The 23,523-nt window shown below is 39.0% G+C and overlaps 1 protein-coding gene across 2 annotated transcripts in view; it reads left to right on the forward strand.

Annotated features, from left to right (window-relative positions):
* Nucleotides 1-2,887: 2,887 nt before the first annotated feature.
* The window catches only part of CNTN1 (contactin 1), a 215,760-nt gene continuing 195,124 nt past the window's right edge, over nucleotides 2,888-23,523 (forward strand). Inside the window, exon 1 of one of the 2 annotated variants that reach the window (XM_021545291.4) lies at nucleotides 2,888-3,044. The gene's annotated coding sequence lies outside the window, so the exon portion shown is untranslated. The remainder of the gene's footprint in view (nucleotides 3,045-23,523) is intronic. The other variant, XM_085569439.1, reaches the window with a different exon arrangement.

Here is a 23,523-nt window from a genome sequence, read left to right on the forward strand (position 1 = left end):
CTTCTAATCTCATTAATCCTCTGAAAGATTGCTGGGACTGGGTAGGGGTATATAAAGCTTATGCTGGCCTCTGTCTCCATTTTATTACAATAACAGAAAGCTGTTGTCCCTGTTTCATTTTCCCTTCCCCCTCCCTCTTCCTCCCATGGTGGATGCTAGGAGTGTTGTAAAAATATTAAGTGAGGTCAGTGGTTGCTGTCCCTCCATAAGTGCTGCAGGCTGAAGCTATGTCTATTTCATCCTTATGTTTGGATCCAAATGACTTTTGACTCTTTCTAGGGAGCAAATTCCTCACTGGAATCAAGTACCCAGGGATGTAGGTATGTATATGAACTAAAATATACATTGATTGTAGGGAAAGTGTTACGGAATAACGAGCAGCTGATGATTATAAATGCACAGGGTGATGAAAGCACTCTGTTTCTGCTTTTAGCATGTCTTCTGTTCCTGTTTTGCTTTACTGACTCCCTGACTCTGGCAAAGGACATTTGAATCAAGCAAAGGGAGAGACAGAGATGTTCTGTGCAGTGCAGAGACACCCACTGGTATATTTAAGTAAAAAAATACCCTGCTTCAAAATGTGTGAGACAGCCATCTTAACTTCTGGCAATAAAATCATTAACTGAAATTACTGAATATTAGGGAGGAACATCCTTCAGAGAGTACTGCAAGTGTTAAATGCACAGTGGCAGATATATAGCAGCCCGTGCTGTACATCAGAGGGGACAGGCCACAGCACTTCTTCACCAACTCGTCCTAGAGCTTTGTGTTTTACAGCTTCTAGCAGCAAATGCAGCCTGAGGCAATGAACAACCAACGCTATTCAGAGCAGTTGTAAGGCTGCTCTAAATCCTAGCAAGGGCTGAAACTATTTTATAGTCCTCACCACAAGAAAGCAGTTAAGGTCTAAAAACTGACGTTTGTGTGAGGTCTGTGCCAGAGATTCAAAGCTCACTAATACTTCAAATGCCTTCTGTTTCATGACTATATACTGTGCCAATATGCATAATCTATCCTGTTTAGCTAAATACACTGTCCAGTCTTTAGTTCCCATTTTTTTCCTGCAGTTTTCCTACCACCCAATTTTCTTGCATATTATCTCTGTCCCTGTTTCTTAGAGAGCACACCAACAGTGCCAGCTCTTCTCCTCTTCTGAATGTTTGTGTATACACACAATTGTCAGTATTGGATTAAGACACAGGAATTAAAGACCCATATCTAAACCTCCAATTCTGGAATGATTAAATGAAAATCTATTGGGTTGGGGTTTTTATGAACCATCTTTCTTATTCTTGAGCAAGCTTCTGATCCATACAGTTGTGAGAGGATGAGCTCACTGAAATTGACATAACCGTATTTGGTGCAATCAGCAAACAGTAAAGCTGCAAAGTCAGTGCTCTCTTGCGTTTTAGAGTTCAAATCCTCTCAGACATGTGAGAACTACCCAAGATGACAGCTGTAAGTGAAGCAGTCCTCCCCTCCTTATTTCACGTGTTGGGGGAAGAAAGGAACTGCAGAAACCTGATTTTTCAATAGGGGGAAATGCATGTTGCTTTGGTGTTACTCCATAAGGATTGATCATGAAGAATCAAGGAGTCTCAAGGTCTTGGACTTGCTGAAGTTTTTCACTCTCTGGTCGTTACTGTCATGCAGGTAGTGCAACCTAGTCATGTGTTATTTCTGCTGTGCCTGCTAGTAACTGTCTGATCTGTCACTCTCTGTAAATATAAAGTGTCATGGTTGCAGCTCCTGCTGCCATCAAAAATTGCATTTCATATACAGGGTGAACTCGTGTCTCAAAATATTTAGGTTCCATCTTCTGTCCCTCATGAGCCCTTCCTGCAGCAGTCTTCACAAATTTGGCAGCTCATGAATCTTCTATCCACCGTCGTGTCTCCACTTTTCTGGACCTGTTTGCTTTCTACAAGGGGGTATGCAGCAAGCCCCAGATTTATCCTTTTTTTTCCCTCTGGGAGTTTTGATTTCTGCAACTTATAATGTGGAAAACACCATAAGACTTGGGCTCAAGGGACAAATAGATGCTTCAAAAATAAACAGCTAGTCTTTGTGGTAATGAAAAAGAATTAAGAAATACGTTCCTACATAGAAGATGAAAAGTTCAGAAAATAAATTGAGGCTGAAGACAAATCGTGTCATTTCAAAATCATTCTCCTAGTTTGTGAGGGGGGTATGGATTGAAAGCACATCCCTCGGGGGTTCCGAGCATCACGACTCCTGCCCAGCTGCACCCTTGCGGTCTATCCCGCCTCTTTGACGGGGTCCGTGGATGCTGGCGGTTGAGAGCCACGCTCGGGAGTAGGGGCAGCAGCTTAACTCGGGCTTCACCGCCCTTTGGGCATGTGCAGCGCGCACGCGGGTGCCCGCGCGGCTGTGCCTGCATCAGTCGGCGCCTGTGTCTGGGTGTCTGTGAGTCCGTGTGTCTCTGCGAGCGCAGCAGCCGGTGCCGCGCAGGCTGCCTGGACAGCGCGGGCAGCCGTTCCACCTGCAGGCACGTGTCACGGCCCGCGGGACGGGCGCGGACGGAGGGATGCCGAGCCCCCTTCGCCCCCGGCCCATCACCTCCGCGCCTCCCGCTCTGCAGGGGTCCCTCTCATCCCGGCTGCCGGCCGGGGCGCGCCCCGGCCGCGGGGCACCCCTCGCGCCGCTGTCGCCGCGCGGTTCCACCGCGCTCTCCGCCCGCGCCCCGGGGACGGGGCTCACGAGCACCCGCTCCCGCTCGCGCCCGCTCCGCCTCACCGCCCCGCTCGCGCGCGCTCCCGCCCGCTCGCGCGCGCACGAGTGACATCACCCCCGTCCAATCAGCCGCCGCCGCTCCCGCGCCCCGCTCGGCCCCGCTCGGCCCCGGCGGCCCCGCGCGCGGCCGGGGCGGGGGCGCGCGGGCGGCTGTCAGCGCTGCCGAGCCGGGCAAGGACGCGCCGAGCCGAGCCGAGCCAGCCGCGCCGGCCGGGCAGCGCCGGCCCAGACGTGCCCGGTGCGCGGCGGAGGTGCGGACGGCGCGGGGTGACAGCCCGGCCGTGCGGCAGGTAGGGCAGGGATCGCTCGGCCCGCGCAGCGCAGCGCGGTCCCGCGTTCGAGCGGCACGGACGCAGCGGCGCGCGGCCACCGGCACCGCGCGGTCCTAGGGACGGGGACCGCCCGGGAGGGTCCCCTCAGCGGCGGGGGTCGCTACTCCGGCGGTGCGGCCCGGGGAACGCGGGGAGCTGGGGCAGGTGCGGGGCGGCGGGGCAGCCCAGAGCCCGCCACGGCCCCGGGTGGGAGCGCTGCTTTGCGGCGGCCGGGGGCGGCGGCCCTTTCCCGGCCCGGGAAGCGGGGCGGGCACGGGGAAGCCGCCCTCTCCCGGGGCGCCTGCCCGCTGGCAGGGGATTACTCGGCACCCCGGGCTGCCGAAAGCGGGCCGCCCGCCCCGGGTAATCCCCGGCGAGTGCTGTCCCCGCCGGTCGTGGGCTCGGGGGGGGATGCTGGCTGGCGAGGGAGCGGGATGCTGCCGCAGGGGAAGCCTCGTGCGCGGTTTCCCCTCCGTTTCCTACGGCACACGTATGGATTTTGGCAGCGCGTGTGAAAACGCGTCCCTGCCGTGGTCTTCCAGCGCATCATTTCAGCACCACGGTCTGTGTGCCGGAGCAGCCGCAGCCTTTCGCCGTACGCCGATTTATCTGCGTGTTGGGTGTGTTTAGTGGTGTCGGCCTGAAAAGGGTGTTGGTTTTTGGTTTGGCTTTTTTTTTTTTTCCTCTTTTCAGTGCACCTTCTTGCAGTAAAAATGATAGCGTTTCACTTTGTTGTCTCCTTGTAAAATGCTAATAATGCCTTTTTTTCAGTGCGGCGTTTCCGTAAATGTCAGTAATTCGGAGCGGCTGCAGTAACCTGCTGGCGAGGGCAGAGATGCCATTGCTGGGCTCCGCTAAAGGCACCTGGAAGGGCTGAGCCTGCCCCGGGGTGCCGCGCCCGAGCTGCACCTCGGCTCTTTCGGAATTGCAGCTGCTCTATGAAGCGCTGTTTAATTCTGTTTATGAAATCTACGGGAGATTATCTATTAAATTAATCAACTATGCTCCATTTAGTAATGAAAGTAAAGTGTGACCTCTGAGCTGGGAATGTTTTCGAGTGTTACATTCTAGCATAGTCATAGTTACATAACAGTATTATAATACAGTTATGTTAAAGCACATTAAAAAGGGTTTGTTAACGTTTAAAAAATAAGCCATTATGTAATTATTAGGCTGCACAATTTAGGGAAAAATACGCCTTTAAAATTCAGCCACCTGTGCAGCGGTAGCTGTATCAAAGAAGTTACTAACAAATATATTACTTAGTTTCACTCTTTTATATAGTATTACTTGTAAACCACTAAAAGTCATGAGCACAGGCCTTGAAATTACGTAAAACAGGGGAAGCTTTCTGAAATAACTTGAAGTTATAAAAATTCGCAGTTTTTTTTAATCTATGATTAGTTACTTCTGAATGTCCTTGTAGTGCAAATACTGTAAAGATCTCTGTGAAAGGATGATCTTTGGTCCATGTTCTTCTATAAATGATGATGCACCAAAATTTCTTTAATAAGAACTCACCTTAATGTTTCTGAAAACTGTTGGTAGTATTAATCTTTTGTTTGGTCGTTTGCATTCAAATGTATGTTATATGCTATCAGTTGCTTAGTTTTTGTCTTTAGCAATAGTTAACATTATAAAAAAATAGATCTTTACTATCTCTAAATTTTGCAAAAAGTAAAAATAGCCTAGGTAAAACACTTCTGTCCTGGTCTATATTTGTACTATCCACAATGCTGTTCTAAACCAGCAAGAGATTTCCAGTTTCACTTTTAAGTGGTGCTAAAAAGTAATGCAACCTCAACACAACTTCATGGTAAAGCAAGAACCTACTTGAATTTATAGAATTTTAAATTGAGTGTCTGTCTTAAACACCTTTTGTAGAGAAATCCCATGTTATTAAGGTTATGGAAAAGAGGTTTTAAAGTGCCTTTTGAGCATGTACTTCTTATACAGTCTTAATTACATGATCACATACTATTTTTTTTTCCACTGGAATCCTGTCTTTCACTGCATGGGATAGGTGGAGCTCACTTAAGAGAATTCAGTATTTTTCATTGATCATTGTGTGAGCCCATGATTTATTTATTCAGTGTTACTCAGCTCTGCTTTGAAGACAGAACTGATAACATCTGTGTGATCTTTGCTAAAGGGCTTATCAGTATGTGATCAGAATGCCCTACAAAGTACTAGTAGTTTATCAAACACTACCTAAGGTGAGAGGACACTTCTACAGATGGTGAAGAAAAGCACAAAGAGGGTTAGGTGAAAAATATTCACTCATTTTTGGTGTCCAGTTTGAAATTTCTATAATTATTTTAAATATGTTTCCTGAAGTTATACCTGCTACTGCTTTTTGTAACAGTCCTGACTGCTCCACTTCTGTGAGTGTATCTGCACAGTAAATGGGGAAAAAGAGGAATTTACAGTTAATTACAAACTATGGAAGTTTTAGGTTAAATGGTTTGCTGGGTGACAGTAAGGGGAACGAGTAAAACTATGATCGAGAGAATGTTAGCCATTAAAGTCTTTGTGGCATATTATACAGCCCCTGTCCCTTTTTCTTTCTGCAAGCTCAGTTCTTCAGTAGATAAAACAAGAGATCCTACCTGCTTTAAGTTCTGTATCATCTTCAGTGGCAAGGTAACTTTGAATAAGAGGCACATGCCTATTTAAGTATATTGTAAAAAACCAAACAAACTCAAGGGAAGTTAATTATGGTTGCACAGACAACAATTTGTCATTTTACACCTTTTGAGTGCTTGATTTAGTAACCATAATAATGTTCTTTTGTGTTGTTTGTGAAGTAAAATATGCATACATGTCCCATAAATGTTCTTAAAACCTAGAAAATTAAATTATAGGGAATTAAAAAAAACGCAAAACAAAGAAGCCTACAAACAACAAATCAAGAAAAAGATGAAACATTTCAATTTTTTAAGTAAATTTCTTATTTTTTTACTGTATTGGACCTACAGTGGTTACAAAAAGAATCAGAAAAGTTTAATCCTTTGCAAAAAACTCCTGAACTTTTACCATCATGAGTGATATTATAAGAGTGCAGTCCCTTTTATTTACAGCAGTGATAAAACAGAATAGTGTAACTTGTAGTGCATTTGCTTGGGTAGTGGGAAAGTGGTGCAAGACTGAAGTCCTTTGCACTGTAGGCACCACTGTGTTGTGGTGCATGAGGGCTCTTTTGCTAGACTTCTGCAAGCACAGTCCTTTTCACTTCATCATTTATATGTATCCTAATGACAGCACCTTTGTCATCTTGTAGCTGGTCTCAGTGTTTTAAGTATCTCTGGTCTTGACCATTCCAGATTTTGGTTTCATATCTCATCCAGTCCTGTATCCTTGCTTTTTTCCTGTCAGGTTTCCTTCCATTACCTTTCCCTTATTCCTTGGAGCCTCCTCATCCTGATTTGCTATGTCAGCCCAGTCTAGTCTCTTTTCAGCAGTCTCCAGTCATTTTTTCTGTGCTTTTAGCAGACATTGGTCTCAATTTTTATTCTTCAGAGACTGTAAGGTGGCTTTTGTTCTTTTCCACTGAAACAACACAGTACTTCTTCTTAAAAGTTTGTTGGTCTTTGTTATATTTTCAGAGAAAATGAAAGAGTATAGCATTAACTCAAAGCCTGTCTATGTTGATGGCTTCAAGCCATTGCAGTTTGTGACTACAAACATTTTTTGAAGAAAAATTTTTTGGCTTTTCTTCATTGTTTCTTTTTAAAAATTGAAATCTTAAATTTTTCTATGTGGCTCATGTGTGTTTGATATGCATTGGCAGAAAGCAAGGACACACAGGACACTTTGACAAAGTTGCAAGTAGTAGTAAACTACAGAAATACCAAGCAACCTCAGTAATCCTATTTATGCAGAGAAATCAGCAAATCTGACTGTAGCATCCTGTGTTTTTGCTTAACTCAGCTAAGTTTTGAAGGGCTCTGTGCTGGCAAATAAAATAGCAGATTATTTTGGTTTTGTTTGTATTCATACTAATTTCTTTCATTTTTTCTCAAGGATTTGCTACAACCTCTTGAGACAAATACTTACAAAAGGATGATGTAAACATCTCACTGAATTGAGATCTGGATAAAACTGGTGGAGTTTCCACTGCACCATAGTAGTTTTGTTTACATAAGGTAGTATTTTGGATGTGGTAAAATCATATTTGCAATAACTTAGTAGCTCTTGTGTCTGAAATATGGGATGATCGAGCTATGGTTAGTGCTACAGACAGAATAATTAATGTGATAGAGTGTTTTAAAATGAAGATATAGAAAGATACATATTTGACAAGTCCTGTGCTTTTATTTATGTAATGTTTTTATAATTGACACATAGCAGATAGATTATATGTTGGTCCCATGCAAATGAGTTAGCTTGGAGACAGAGATCAGGATTAGTCATCAGATAAGTGATCTTTTTATAGCTTTATTGGAAACATCCTATTTTACTATAGACAGTTAAATTTTCTCCAGTTCATCAAGAGCTGAACAGAAGTGTTACTATTAGTCATTCCTAGTTAAGCCAGTAGTCGAGTTGTTAGACATGGACTTGAATTTACTGCTGCATTAGAGTCACATGAAATTGGTTTTCTTTTCCATAAAATATAAGTAATGCACTTCAGCTTACCAGGTGCTAAATTAAATTTGTTTGTAAAAATCAAAGAGGGATGTTTATATGTTCAGTCAAGCATTGGAACTGGTTACTTAGAGAAGTTGTGCACTTTCTCTCCTTGAAATCTTTAAAGACTGAAAAAATAAAGCCCCCAGTAACCTGACCAAATGTCTTAGCTTACAGCAGGAGGTTGGGCTGTAAACCTCCTGATATCCCTTACAATATGAATTATCCTGTGACATCCCTTATTCTGACTTCTCTTACAGCATGAAATATCCTACGAGGTTATTCTGTAATTCTCAGGGAGTGGTGGGAGAAAGTCAAAATACAGTCTGAACAGTACTTTTTGCAAGGGAAAGGAAAGTTGTGCCAAAAGACAAAATACTCAATGTGTGAACAAAATAATGCTACAGACTGAATTCCCTTTATAGTTTTTATTGGTAATTGTATTTAAATGCACTACTAGATTTGCTGTAGATTAGTTAGGCTTGGTGTTTCATTATAGGTCTGTTTTCAGGGAGATTATAATAGGATTCAGTAGCTTTGTCAATTAACACTTATGTTAGCAAGTTGTAGTTCTTCATCTTTAAATTCATAGGAAAAACGAATCGGGTCTATTAATACAATTGTTCTTTATGAAAATTATATTTTTCATACAAATCTCATACTCAAAATCTGAATGTAAATATTTAAAACAAACACTGATGCGGCTAAGTGGAACAGGCTGTTCATGTTGTATCAATGTTGTTCCTAGTTACAGTGCTAATCTTTCTGGGAAGGATGGGTGCTTACTGATTGGGGAGATAACTAGGTGTCTTGTCTTAACCACAGGGACGGGACAGCAGAAGAGTGACTGGTTCTAACACATCATCTTCTGTGAGATGAGAAATTTTGTGTTTTCCACCATCAGGACAGAAATCCATGTAACTTTAAATTTTTGTGTACTGTAAAAATACTGGTTTTTTTTCTTTTTTAGGGCCTACTTATAGTTCAATTAATATGTGATGCAGTGATGAATATGAAACTTTTTGAAAGCTGTCGTTATTTTATGAATACCACAAATTAACCTTTCACATATCGTTTTGTTTTTCACTGTGTCTTTTCTTGAGATTTTCATGTTTAAGATTCATCAGATCTTAGGATAAATACGCCAAGTTTTTTTTTCTTCTGTGAGAAGAGAGAAGCAGTCATATACCTCAGATATTTCTTGATAAAGACTTCCTTCTAGATATCTGTATTTCCAAGTAGAATGCTTTCTTTGAAACTCGGAATAAAGCTGACTTTGTTTTGATAAAGACAATCAGGTGTCCTGATAAGATCTTAAAGTTAAAAATAGATTAAATGTGTCTATGTTGTAGAGCAAGACTATTTTCCTGTACCATGTATTATTAGCAAACTTGTAAAAGTGCCTAGAAGTATAACGTACCTGTTGATAAGGCTTCCTTTGTCAGAAGTGTGAACTCTCTGCTGTTACTGGTAGTATTTTAGAGAAAGCATTGCATTTTTTCACTAGGATTGTTTTTGAGCAAAGCAAAAAGAAAATAATTAAAATAAATGAGAAAGAGCAGCTAGAAATAATACTTTTTTTTTTTGTTTTCTGAATGTCTTTTTCTGAAGATTAAGGTCATCTCTCTTTTGTATATTGCCAGAAGCCCAGCTTCCCTTTCATCAGCAGTTTACAGTTTACTTATTTTATAAAAATGAACTTTGGAATATTGAACAGTTTCCACTTCAGATTTTCATTATAAAAAAGCTCCCAGGGAGACCAGCTGCTGTTGAAATAGATCTTGGGAAGCCAGGCATTCTGAAATGCTCCTTTTTTTGCCTTCTTGTCACTTCCTAAACTCTCTTTGCTCTGTACTTTTATTATATGTTGTCCTTCTGACTTTTTCTAACCCTGAAATTTTTCAAAAATTTTTAACATGTTTTGAAGAAGTCTCAGTTCTGCCACTTAGACTAGGTGCAGCCATGATATCCCTGAAAAATGCATAAACAGGCCATCACAATGGCAGAATTAGTCTACAACTTGACTGTAATAGGTTGTTTTTGAAATAAAGGTGAAAGTTCAGCACTTAGTGCACTTAAAAATTATGCATGATTTTTGTTTTGATTGCTTTAATTTCTTTCTTGACATAAGTACTCTGCAAGTATTCTAAAACAAGCATACAAAACCCAGACAAAACCATTGAAGGATAATTATTGGAAGGGTGCCAATGCTGACTTCCATTCTAAACATCTGGGGTGATATTTACACTGTGTTGTTTAAACATTTTCTGTTTCAGTTTTGCATTAGGCCTTGTTAGGTGGATTCTTTGGCTCCTTTGGTTCTTTATTTAGTTGGGGTTTCTTTCTAGTCAGTGTAAGAGTAAAGGTTTATTGTCAGTGTTTTAAGAGAATACTGAATAAGATCTTAATTCCTTTGCCTCATCATAATAGTTTATTGCCTGTTTCATTTCTTGGTGTTGATCTGCCCCATTCAAAAGTAGAGTTTTCCAAACTTTATTAATGCATTAGCTGAAAAATGCATGTATGGGGGAATTTCTGTAACAACCAATTTACCTTATAATTCTTGTCTTTTTATGAAGAGATTATATGTGTGAGCACATAGGTGTTTAGATAAAGAATGAATTTCCTTCTAAGTATCTGGTATTTATAAAATAAGAGTCTAGAACACACTGGCAAAACCTAATTAAAATAATTTAAAAAATATTAATGGAAAAATACTTAACTGTCTTATTTGACACATTGACCTCATCCAGTCCCTATTACATTAATTTATATTCATATACTCAAACATTCTGTATACAAGGTCTTTCCCCTCATGCACTTGAAGATAGTGAACTGAAGAAGAAAGTTAAATACTCTAATATTAATATATTATTAAAGACAAAAAAAACCAAAAGGGAAGAGAAGTGGATAATCTCAAGTAGGGTGATTTTGAAGAACTGAGTTTAGAAATTACTAATTCCATTATTAAAATGTCAGTGTAAAACTACTTTGACTTAATTTTATTGTATTACTGAAATGAACAAATACATTTACTTGCTAGAGGATACTTTTTATTCTTTTGGGGATCTTCTTTCAATATGTGCAAAAAATTAGTCATTACTTCAGGAATTTCTTGGACTGAAGTATTTCTCCCTGTTTCTTCTCGGAAATTTCGTATTGACTGTGAAACAGGAGCAAGAGCAATATAAATTCTCCCTCTGGGACAGTAGAGTGGATAATTGTTTTAAAATATTAAGTAGCTTTTTGTTTTTAATGTGATGATCTGTGTTTCATTAGCTAAGAATACTTGAGGTAACTAAAGGGGTTTGAGTGAAAAAGACATGATTGCATATTTATTACCAGCAATTTTTGGGTTCGTTTATTATTAGGCTAGGTGATTCCAAAATATGATTTTGGGGCATAAAGAAAAGTGGTAAATATGAGAAATAGGGTTAATTTACACTTAACTGTGTAGGTGAAACACAGAAAAAGGCATATTTGATTAAACCAAGTAAAAATGGGAGTTTACTTGTAGATAAGTAATCTACTGCTCAGAATGGCAGAGAATGCTACAGAAACCTAAAGGCATAAAGAAAGTTTTGTAGCTAAAACAGCCTCAGGTTTGTAATAAAGCACAGCTGTTGCCACTTCCGCTCACATTCTTTTATAGAAATACATTCTGTGGATTCTCTACAGACCAGCTGACCCAGTCTTAAATGTGGCTGAACCATAAAACCTGTTTTGTCTCATTTCTATGAGATCTTATTTGAAGCATTCAAAAGAGAAAAAGGCACCTTTTTTTTTTTTTTTTTTTTTTTTTTCCCCTGGAAGGTTTAACTGCAGTCAAATATGATGTTTGCATCTGAAGTTACAGCATCTTCATATAATCCAGACTTTGCCTATGCATGTACTGGAAGGAAGCACTGAGTAGCTGCATAGGATTTAATTTTTAATTCTTTTTTTTTTTAACTAGGACAACTCTGAGAGAAATATACTTCAGTGCATTACTATATACTTACGTATCACCTCAGTCTTATTTACATTCATGTAGAAGGCTTTTGTGACCTACTAAATATTTTTAGCTGATCTTATCCTTGACAGTGTTGCTAACATAGTATTTAAACTGACAGTGATTAGATAAAGCCTGCAAAGAGTCACTAAGGTTTCCCATGTGTGTGTTGTGTGTTTTTTTGTTTTTAAAAAGCATCAATAAGCCAGTCCCCCCAGACCCAACAATTATAAAGCCCTCTGGTATGGTACAAGTGCCAAGAGAAGAAAGGAGAGTGTGGGAGGAATGTATGTGGTTTTTTGGCCACTGTCAAAAAAATTCTAGTATACCACATAAACCAGTGAAAACAGAATTTACTGTTCTGTGAATATGTAATACTACCAAAGCACCTACATATTTTATGTAACAGAACTAATCAGCTTTCAGATAATCTTTCCAGACCAGCTTGAAGGAAAACTGAAGTTTTCCTTCAAGTGAAGGCTATAGAGTCCTTTGCAATGCAATTTCTATTCCACCAGTTTAGTACCTGTCTCTAGACAGCCATTGTTAAGGTTAGCAGGCTTCTGGGTAGAACAGTTTTCATTGTTTGTGACTGTCTAAACTAAAGCACTCCAAACATTTGGGATATTATTGACCTATGTTTCAAGGACTGTCATGTTTACTAAGGTATTAAACTTTTCTATAAGTACTAAGTGCCATTCTAAAACACACTTATTTATCTAAAAGCACTTATTTATTGTGTGGGTACTGGCTAGATACTGTGCTATTTAATGGGGTGTGCAAGCAGCCAAAGGGCAGTTACTTGGCATTTGTCTTGGATTGATTGTAATCTAAGATAATAAGATAATTAAAAAGGGTATATGGTTATATGTGTAGCTACTAAATTACATTTTTGAAATTTTGGTGTAACAGCAAGGAGATTTCAATTCAGCTTCATTAAACATGGGCAATCATTCCACAGAGTCCAGGGGCTTATTCTTGCCTGTTCTAGGAGAACCAGTTGTTAAATACACTTTTTCAGTATTTTTTTGCTTTCAGTTGATCTTTCTCACCTGAAAGTTTTGTCAGAATACAAAATTCAGAGTTAAAAATAGGTGAATTTAAATGAGAGGACTTTTTGTTAGCTGGTAACATTAGTCTGTTAACCTTTATCATCCAGATGCAAGTTTGGGATTGGATTGAACTCTCTGTTGAAGATGTTTACCATAGTATAGAATATCAATATTTAGGTGTTGGGAGTAACTTCACAGAACAAAGACACTTGTGCTGCTTCTAAGCAATCCTTCAGGATGTTGCTAAGCACTTACGTAAAAAAATGTATTTATTTTTGTGGGTTTATGCTCTTAATCTACAGGGTAATTATATTGATTGTGACTTCATTATTCATTATCTCTCAGGGATCTTTACCTGGGAGTTTGTTTAGAACATATGAAAAAATGCCAGTGTGTGCATTTGGGTGACATTTTAAAACTCGCTCTTCCTGAAAAATAACAATTTTCTGTTGCTGGATATATAAATTTGATGCATTGTTTGTACTCATGCTTGTCTTCAAATTCGAAGCTCATTAAAACTTGAAAACCAGGCTTTCATCCTGGATAGTTCTTTCATCTTCCCTGGGAGTTCTCTTGATGGCCTGAAACTTTGGTAGCTGTAATTCATGTATCAGGATAGGGAGTAGATAGAAGCTGGGTCAGAGGAAGCAGTAGCTAACAAGGGAAAACACACATTTCTTAATTTGCCTAGCTTGTTCTGTTCTTCAGTCTGAGGTTGTTTGCATGAGTTTAAATTCGCATCAACAGTTTAAAACAAATAGTCTGATTTTGCCCTATTCTGGATTAGGACTGCTCATTAATTTGCTGACTGTGTTTTCTCAGTGAGATATAAAAGCAGAAATATTTGTTGCAGACTTTTAGAAATACTCTCTTACCTTTTTACAGACATTTGCAAGTACTGTTTTGGTTAGATTTTTAAACATTATTTTATTTTGTTAATTCTGACTGCAGAAGTGTGTGAAAATATTACTGTGTCTCTTTTGGTCTAGTGACAGTTGGCTCTCACTGGCTGGCTCCCAGTGAGAGCTGTAATTTGCACAGTTTGGTAACTGGCATTGAATTTGAGTAAGGAAATTGCCTCCTTCTCTTATGCTGCAATACAGGCTTTCTAAGACGAGTTCTTTCTCTTTTCCTTTTCCTGAGAAAATCAGCCATTATTAAATTTTCTCAAAGGAAAAGGACAGCATGAGGAAGAAGTACTTGCTCTCTGAATGACTTGTGTCACTAAGAGCCAGCAGTTCAGTCTCACCTGTATCTCTGAAAACCAGTCTAAGAATGTTTGGAAATTGAAGAAGATGCTGGTTGGGAAAAACTTCAGGGGTACTTGTGTGAAATGATTGGCAAAAGATATTGCTGTACAAGGAAGAAAGAAGTCAGTCTGCAGTTACACAAAAATGTCTCCTTTCCCTTTGTGTAAAAATCAGGTTTCTATACTGTGCATGTGAAAATATGATTATTTTTTTTTGTTTGGATTTTGTTTTCTTTGTGTTACTTTATTTTTTTAATGGAGCAACAGTGAGGTTAACAGTGAGTTGTTTTGTGGGATATTACTGTTGAGAAATACTTAAAAGTGTATTTTGCCTTGAACAATTATTGGAGATTTTGGCAATATGTATGGGTACAAATCACAGTATACTTAAAGCTAGAATTTCAGAATTGAGAGAATTCTGTCCTTCTGTGGGGCTAGTGGAGTCTCTTCATGCATCAGATGTGACATCTGAGCTGATTATGTCTTGGAGCTTGTAGTACCTTTTCTTCGTAATGAAAGTGTAAAAAACCCATTTATTTGAGTACATTTTCAGAGACAAGTTGTATAAAGAACAGAATTACATGTTGACAAAATACTCTGTTCTTCAGGTGTTGCAATGCATGTCAGGGTATGCAGGGGATTAAGTACAGATCTCATTTAGAGCATACAAACATGCTTGTAAATTCTCTTTTCCCTGATAAGGGAGTGAGTCAGAGAGAGACAAATTCCAGTGAAAGTATATTGGAACAACTTTTATCAATTAGGCTTTTTCTATGGTTAGAGTAAGGCTATTATTAAAAACAGATATGCGCATGGTACATTTGTTTGTCTTGTGCTGCTGCTCCCACCCCTGCAGGTGCACCTTGTCACACACACATTGTCACACAGATGCTGTCACGCACAGATGCATTCACACACATACACAGAGCCACACACACATTGTCACACAGACACTGTTACACACACACAGGCTGTCACACACACCCCGTCACACACACATGCTGTGTCACACACACAGGCTGTCACACACCCCGTCACACACACGCTGTGTCACACACTGTCACACAGGCCGTCCCTCCCGGTGACCCGTGTGCAGCCCAGCCGTGTCGGCTGCCAGGGGAGCTGTGCTGGTGTGACAGTGGCCCTGGGCAGGCGTGCACAGGGTCCCTCAGTCCCCGGCAGCACACTCAGAGCTGTGCTGGTGTGACAGTGGCTCTGTGCAGGCGTGCACAGGGTCCCTCAGTCCCCGGCAGCACACCCAGAGCTGTGCTGGTGTGACAGTGGCTCTGTGCAGGCGTGCACAGGGTCCCTCAGTCCCCGGCAGCACACCCAGAGCTGTGCTGGTGTGACAGTGGCTCTGTGCAGGCGTGCACAGGGTCCCTCAGTCCCCGGCAGCACACCCAGAGCTGTGCTGGTGTGACAGTGGCCCTGGGCAGGTGTGCACAGGGTCCCTCAGTCCCCGGCAGCACACTCAGAGCTGTGCTGGTGTGACAGTGGCTCTGTGCAGGTGTGCACAGGGTCCCTCAGTCCCTGGCAGCACACTCAGAGCTGTGCTGGTGTGACAGTGGCCCTGGGCAGGCGTGCACAGGGTCCCTCAGTCCCCGGCAGCACATCCAGAGCCGGTGTCTCTGCGGGTGCGCAGCCGCCACGGGCCCCTGGGATGGGGACTGAGCGGCAGAGCCCTCGCTGGCACTGCCACGGCCTGGGGGCCTTACACCTGCCACAGGCTCTGGGACTTCTTTCATGTCTTGAGGAGGCAACAGGACAACAAATCTCCATAGCCTGTTAGTGTTTGGTAGACACCTTCTCAGCACATACAGTTCTCTTTCTGGTTTGCTCTTTTCTACTGAGTCAATTCAGAGACATTCCCAGCAATGGGATTTTTATGAAGACACAATCCTTGTACAACTGCTACTGAATTGAAAAACTGCAACAGGATGTCTCTGACCTGTGAAAGACTTTTCTCAATTTTCTTTCAATCTTCTTATTATATTTGGAATTCAACTGGAACCAGTTTGAATTTTTAATTTCCCTTTTGTATTCTAATTTACTTCTGTGGAGGTTTTGTTATTTGTTCCACTGAAACCAAGTTCGGTTCCATTTTCCAATTGTTATAAAAATACTAACAAAAAATGTGTAATGACATGACAATTTTATCTAACCTTTTAATGAAATTCCAACACAAATATATTTATTATAAGTCAGTGAACTATTTTTGCAGAAGCAGACATCTTTATTTTAAGATTGTTCTATGTAAATGTACTGATCATGTCACTTTCAGTATTGAGATTCAGTGTATTTGTTGGCCAAGCATACAGTCTGCATTTGTAATGAGAGCAACATCCCCAGCCATAAGGAAAAAGGAATGGCCCCCTTTTGATCTGCATGGACCACATCTTTATTTTCAGCACAGTCTGAGACACTGCATCAAGCATCCTTAATATTCTCCAGCTCAAATTTCAAATTGAATTTCTTGTGAGTATGGAGAGGAGATATCAAGCTAGTTTTATCATTATATAAGAGAAGTATGTTATGTCTGTGCTTTTTGGTGTTCCTGAGTACTTAGTATTTAATATATCCTAAGATACAGACTGAAACATTGTGCAATATTTTAATTTAATTTCTAGATTTTTAATTACATTAATATTTCAAATATGTCCCTTTGAGCATATTGGCTGCAGAGTGTTCACTTGATGGTTTCACTATATGGGGTTGTCAATTTAATGTGATTAATAGCTCTAATTCTGGAATCATGCCATACTTCGTAATTTTACAGTGAAATGGGAATCCCATTAATTCGTAAAAAAAATCTAGTTCAGGTTCTTTTAGAATCACTAAAACGTATTTTTAAATGGCATATTAATATCGCTGAATCTAGCATTAATTTTTAAGCACCTGCAAGTAAATTAGACAACTAGATTTAATGAAAATAAAATAAAAGCTGCATTCTCTCAGGGACATAATATTTGTGGGTTTTTTTTTGCTCTGAGTGATTATGTTAACGTAACTAAACAATTTGAATTTGCCACCACTGTAAATATGGACATGTTATGAATACATATTTGAATACTTTGGGAAGAACACACTGATCCTGAACAGTGCAAATCTCAATGGTCCTTTAATAGCAAGTTCCCTTAAACTATATGCCAGTGTAATTTATCTCCTTTCAGCTGCCTCTGTAGCTCAGTTTAGCTCATGGACATGCAGAGTCTCATGACATAATCCCCTAAAGACAGTGCTTGTATTTGTTATCTTTCTAGGCACAATGTTTTATCTCCTGTGAACCCATTTGATACGGCTTTCTGGTCCTTATATGAGCGATATACCAAGTAATGCCCTTGTAGATGTTTGCATGGAGGATTGTGAGCATGATGTTTTGTTGGTGTCCTGTATTTTAGACCAATTTTTTCCCTTTTTTCCCCAGTACATAAAGCTATCAAAAAGGTGTAAGCACAGCAAAAAGTAGAACAAAGTTTGCATAATTATCATAGATGCAAAGGAGGAGGAAATATACTGAATTTCATTGCCTGATGACAGGAAGATCTATTTCAGTTTAAATTAATAAATAATGCTGCAGGGGATTTTTGTTTTGTTTTGGGATGGGTTTGGTGGTTTTTTTTGGTTTTTTTTTTTGTTTTTTTTTTTTTTTTTTTTTTGTTTTTTTTTGGTTTTTTGTTTGTTTGTTTGTTTTTGCATAGTGGTAGTTTTAGAATGCTTACTATATTTAATTTTGAGCAAGTTTTAAGTTCTGTTTGGGGATTTTGGTAGCTGTTCAGACAAAAATATTCTCTGTCAATGTATTCAGACAGATGGTTGTCCCGTACAGTATGTGCAAGGATATTCTTTTCACAGGGACTAAACTTCAGCTTTGACTGTTTGGGATTATGTTAATTTTCGCTCTCAGATTCAGATACTCATGTAACCCCTGGAGAGCAGTCTTCTAGTTATCACTAGAGGCAGTGAAAGAAATCTGTAAAATGGAAGAAGTAGCTCATGGTTTATCTTCTGGTTTTGGGTTTATCACCAAGTGGAGCCATAGGAAAGTCAATGCATATTGAAACCTCAGGGCATCATTTTTTGATACTGATACTGTCATGAGGAGGAGTTTGACAGGTCACTGATTAAGTATTTGCATTATTGGATTTCATGAGAAAAGAGATGATGATGTTTCAACTTGAATTTGTAGTCAAATAGAAGTGAGGACTGCCTTTGACTTTTCTCCCACTATGCAGACATGAAATTGATTTCAATTTATTTTTCTGTGAAGAATTTTCTTTTTAATAGAGATCACATTTTTAATGACTTGGTAAATTCTAGGAAAAATACATTAGCAATCACTTAAGAAAACTGTAATTTTTTTACAACTTATTACAGCTTAAGAGATCTTATTTAGTGGTCTCTTACAAAAGAGAAAAAACATCCCCAGACTGCTAAAATGATCCTCTGGCAGGGATTTGTTGTTTATATGTTAATACAAATAAATATGAGGGAGCCATCTGAACAACCAGCAGTTTAGAAGTCCTGAGGCACTAAACATGTCCCATTGAGTCAAAATGGATTCATTGTAGAGTTATTAAAATATTTTACTAAATTTTACATTCCTTTTAAGTATCTGTGTGGCAGATATGGAAATGTTTTCAACCTTTGTTTTTTTAATAAATGGGAAGGTTATAGTTTTGTTGTTTCATCTCCCTAGAAATATATTTCTGTCCTACTGAGAAATAAATTCTGTTTACAGACTGTGTTTGTGAGTTCCTGTAGAACATAGCAAGAAGTACTATAAAATTATCTAGAAAAGAAGTAATAAAAACTAGTTGACTAAAAAAAATTAATAATAAGTGATTCCCATCTTTGTCGTAGTGAAAGTTTGATGTTTCTCTTTCATTTAGTAAGACAAATGTGTAAGGAAAAGATGATCAGAGGAGTATTTTACAAATATGCTCTCACATACTAAATGTTTAGGTATACAAAAGATAGTAGTCATACATTTGCTCATTTTAGATAAACGTGAATATATATTATTAATGAGTCTAAAATTTAAGTAATTCCAGGTAGTTTAATTTAGAACCTTTAAATATTTTGACTTGGCGTTCTCCACCTGCTAGTGCAGGTAGCAGTCATACATAAAGAGATGTATTTTCAACAGATTACATTTTCATTGAGCAATGAGAGAATTTACTAATATGTACTGGGTTTACATGGCCAGGTTTTAGTAGTGGGGAGCCACAGGGGTGGTTTCTGTGAGAAGCTGCCAAAAACTTCCTCTGTGTCTAACACAGCCAGTGCCAACTGGCTCCAAGATAGACCTGCCACTAGACATGACCAAACCCATCAGTAACGCTTCAATATCCACGTCTGGTTTGACTCGTAATAAATTAAGCTGATTACCCTAAGCTGAGGAAGCCCCCTAAGCTATCACTGGTTTTTCTGTGATAGTGATTGGTGAATGATCCCTCCCTGATGTTTTCCATGTGTGTTGCATTCTATTTTCTCACCTCTGTCCAGCTGAGGAGGGGACAGGGTCAACGCACCACATAAACTAACTTCAACCAGCTAATTTTCTGTCTAATCACCCAAAGTGATTTTAGAATTAAAAGGAAATAAAGGAAGCTTGTTTGAGTTGGGAAAAAAAATTGTGTTTGGTTTTTGTGGGAAGATGTGTGGATATTTTTTGGTTTTTGTTTTGGAGATTTGTTTGATTTTGTTGCATTGAGTTTTATAGTGTTTCTGGTTTTTTCGTTATGGTGTTGTGGTGTTTGTTTGTTTTTAAAAAGACTTCTGCATGCTTCTTATCCTGTATTCCAGCATAGATAAGCAAAGCAAAGCAAACTAACTTAACTACTGTGTTCTGAACCATAAGATAGTGGGTTTGTTTTCTTGTGGTTGGTTTTCTTTATTTACATTTTTTGGATATGTGAGTTACCACTTTATGTTTGTTATGAAAGTATTATTTTGGCATTCTTTTAAGGTAGAAGTTATTTCAGTTGTTAGAATTCACATATTGCAGTATTATAGTACTGGTTACAGTAGACAAATGTACAGAAATTTGGTATTTTTCGTAGACATAAATGGCAAGAGTTCAAAATACACATGCTTCCTAATAGAACTCTTAGCATATCAGTATGATAGCATGCTTTGCTTTGAGCTGACCTGCTGTTTTGAATAGTTGGGCAAAATTATCCCTTAATATTGTTTGTTTTTTTGAAAATAAATAATTGGATTATGGGGTAAAATCTCATGTTACTGACATTTTCATTTCCTCTTCAGTTTGAGAGTATTTATGATTTGTAGTTACATTTCTGTTTCATAATGTAAGCCGTTGATCTTCCTCATAAAATGGAAGCGTGCAGACTCTGAATAAGTTTGTTAAATGCTGTTCTGCCACAGAAACTATCACAACTGGCTTTAAAATGTTGCCCTGTTTTCTGGCCTTCCTCGTAGAGTATTTGATGAATCAGTTTCATGTTTTCTTCAGGAAACTTTTAACCTGAGATTCAGCCTGTCTTTTTTGATCTCATGTAAGGCACCAATAAATAGGTTGGACCTACCTCTTGCCCCACTGGTAATTCAGGCTATGGGAGGCTGTGAGAAAGCTTTCAAGAGATGAGATGAAATCTGGGAGGTGTTTCAGGAGAGGGCACTCCTGGGGCTTTGTTCTTAAGGAAGATGCCTGTGGGATCTACATTTTGCTATAGTAGAACATAGGGCATATTCCTGGGAAGCTGCTTTAACATTAAATGACAGTTTTTTGTCTTCAAAGCACAGTTATTTAATATTTGTGTAAATCTTAACTCCTTCAAATGTGCCATAAAACATGTCCTTACAAAAATGGTTGTATTTTTTTGTTTGTTTGTTTGTTTTTTAATACCCTACGTTGTTTTTTTTTTTTTTAATACCCTATGTGATCATAGCATGCTATTTGATCAATTTCTGAGTTGTGATGTGTAAGTTTTATGCCTTGGCTCCTTCCAGCTGTTCCGTCTGCATGCAGGCTGGCTGGCTGGATTGTCGGGGAAGAGGCACCTGAACAGGGTGGCCAGGAGTCCCCATGGGGTGGGTGGCCAGGCTGCCAGAGCAACACAGTCTGGAGGAGGGGCTGGACTCTGCTCGTTTGTGAGCAATCATAAGATCATAACAGCATAGCATATCAATCATAACAGCAGAGAATTGTTTCTTACATGGAATTGCTTCTATTCTTTCAAATTTGTTTCCCTTTCATTATGATAATCTTGTTCAAGTGAAATGAATCTTAACTTGTGTGCACCTATTTCCAGTTGAGGGGTTTTGGGGGAAAACTGAGTGAAAGGGGGTGCAAAGTTAGATACTCCAGATACTCCAAATGTGGATTTGCCTGACTTTTCCCCTCTGGTCTCAGTGGGCTCAGCCTTTCTCAAGGTTAGAGTGTACACATCCTTGAATTTCTTGTGCTGTGAGCAACAGATAACCAACAGTGTTCCAATGGCAGCTTTCCAGAAGTACCATGAAAGAAAAATCCTTCAGGGTGAAAACTCTTCTCTAATGGTTGCCATGGAAACAGAGAACTGCATGATTATATGGATTAATGTCTCAGCTACATGTAGATGTTCTGCAACCTTCTCTGCCTTATCATTTAGGGGAAACATTGGTCCTCTAACCATTAGTGCTTTCACCTCCATTATAGCTTTGATTTGGGCTAAACCTTTAATGCAGAAAAGTAGCTATCTATTTAAATAAATGGTTTGATGTTAGTCCTGCTGGTTGTTCATTAATTTAGCAGGCAACATTGTTTTTTTGTTGTTGTTGCATAAGGTGCATTTTGTAGTTTAATTTAATCTAATCAATGTTTCAAATACTAATATCCAGGGGATATCACTACTTTTTTCCCCTGTGACATTTCTGGTAAAAAAGATTCCTTAAGAATATTCCAGAGGACCTGTAAGACAGGAGTTACAGTCAAATTGATCATAATTGCCTCAATATGCTGCTTGTTATTACTGGAGGCAAATTATTCCAGTGTATTCTGGTCAGGTAGATGAGTCACCATGCAGTGTTGGAATGTCAAATTCTTCTATCCAAGCAAGATTTTTTTTTTTTTTAATGTCATGTTAAACTTGACTTAATGACAAATGTTTTACCTTTAATAAAAGTAAATATTACACAAAATTTATTTTTTAAAAATGTTCTATAACTTCATGACTACTAGCAGCATAATTACTGATCTTTTAAATGTCTTCATTTTTGTGGAGTCACTAACATTAAATGTAACCTTCTAAAGATAATTTTAATAATAATTTCTGTGTGGAACAAGATTTCAACATTATATTTTTATTTGATTCTACTTGAAGAATTTTCACTTTGTGAAGGTACTCTTATCCTGAAAGAAAAAAATGCATTAAAAGATCACCTCTATTCTTATTTGTCATATCTAAGTTTTGCTTTATAATTGTATTTATTCATTTAAGTGCTGTCTGGATTTACACTGAAGACTGCAGTGTTTCCATTGGCTATGCCAGCTCCTGGCCTGTACACCTTTCTCCAACAAGAGCACACTGAGTGAGTCTTCGTGGTTTGGTACATAAATTGGGCTAAATTTGAAAGAAGTTACTTAAAGAATCATATCAAGATATTAGTTTATTTTGCTTTGCTGGTAACTGAAAATATATCTTAAGTCCTGTTATACTTATTGGTTCTAATATGCATCCTGTTTTTGGGTTTTACAGTGGAAAGACCAAAAGGACTGTCTGTGTGTTTGAAGTGACATTTTTTAATTAAAAAATATATTATTTTGTAACGATATGACTGTGGATGGAAGTTAATGTTTACAGATAAGTTAGTCTGGCCCAGACAGCAAGCTCTGTTTTATCATGAGAATAATACATATGGAAATGGAGCGTACCCAGAGCACAATGACTTCAGTGTGTGGGTCCAGATATGTAGATATATCTTTACATAGCTCTATACATCTGGATATGAACTATAGATATGTAGTTCTTAGTTGACAACATTCATTATTTGTAATGACATTGTAGTTAGTAATTCAAATGTTAGCTGCTTTTTCATATGAGCTAAGAATTCATGTTGCCACTCATATGTGTGTATTTGTGTATGCATGTTGTATAAAAATTGGAGGCTTATTATTTCCAGATGCTGTATAGCTTTAAGGCAGTCTCAGCATTGTCAGCCAGAGCATCTCCATCTTCAAGAGGTGTAACTCTACTGAGGCAAGGTGGATGCCAAACAAGTCAGCATCAGTATGCTGAGACCTCATTGAGATAATGTTCAAAATTTTCATGGGCTTTATAGGTAAAGAAGAACGTCTTAAATTCTGCGTGGTTAGACTTGCTGCAAATCTGAAATTGTGTGTGAAGCTCCTCTAATGAACACAAAAAGATGAGCATTTGAATATTATCAATGAGATTAGACAAAAGTCTGAGGCCAAAGAAAAAGATGAGTTTTAAATGAAAGAAAAATTAAGTTTCACAAATAATATCTAGACATTTAGACTCTAGGTGCTACCAATGCAGTTAGAATCACAAACTGTTAACTGCAGGGTTTTTG

This window comes from Lonchura striata, chromosome 1A, assembly GCF_050655825.1.
Source record: "Lonchura striata isolate lonStrDom1 chromosome 1A, ASM5065582v1, whole genome shotgun sequence".
In the NCBI taxonomy this organism is placed as follows: Eukaryota; Metazoa; Chordata; class Aves; order Passeriformes; family Estrildidae; genus Lonchura; species Lonchura striata.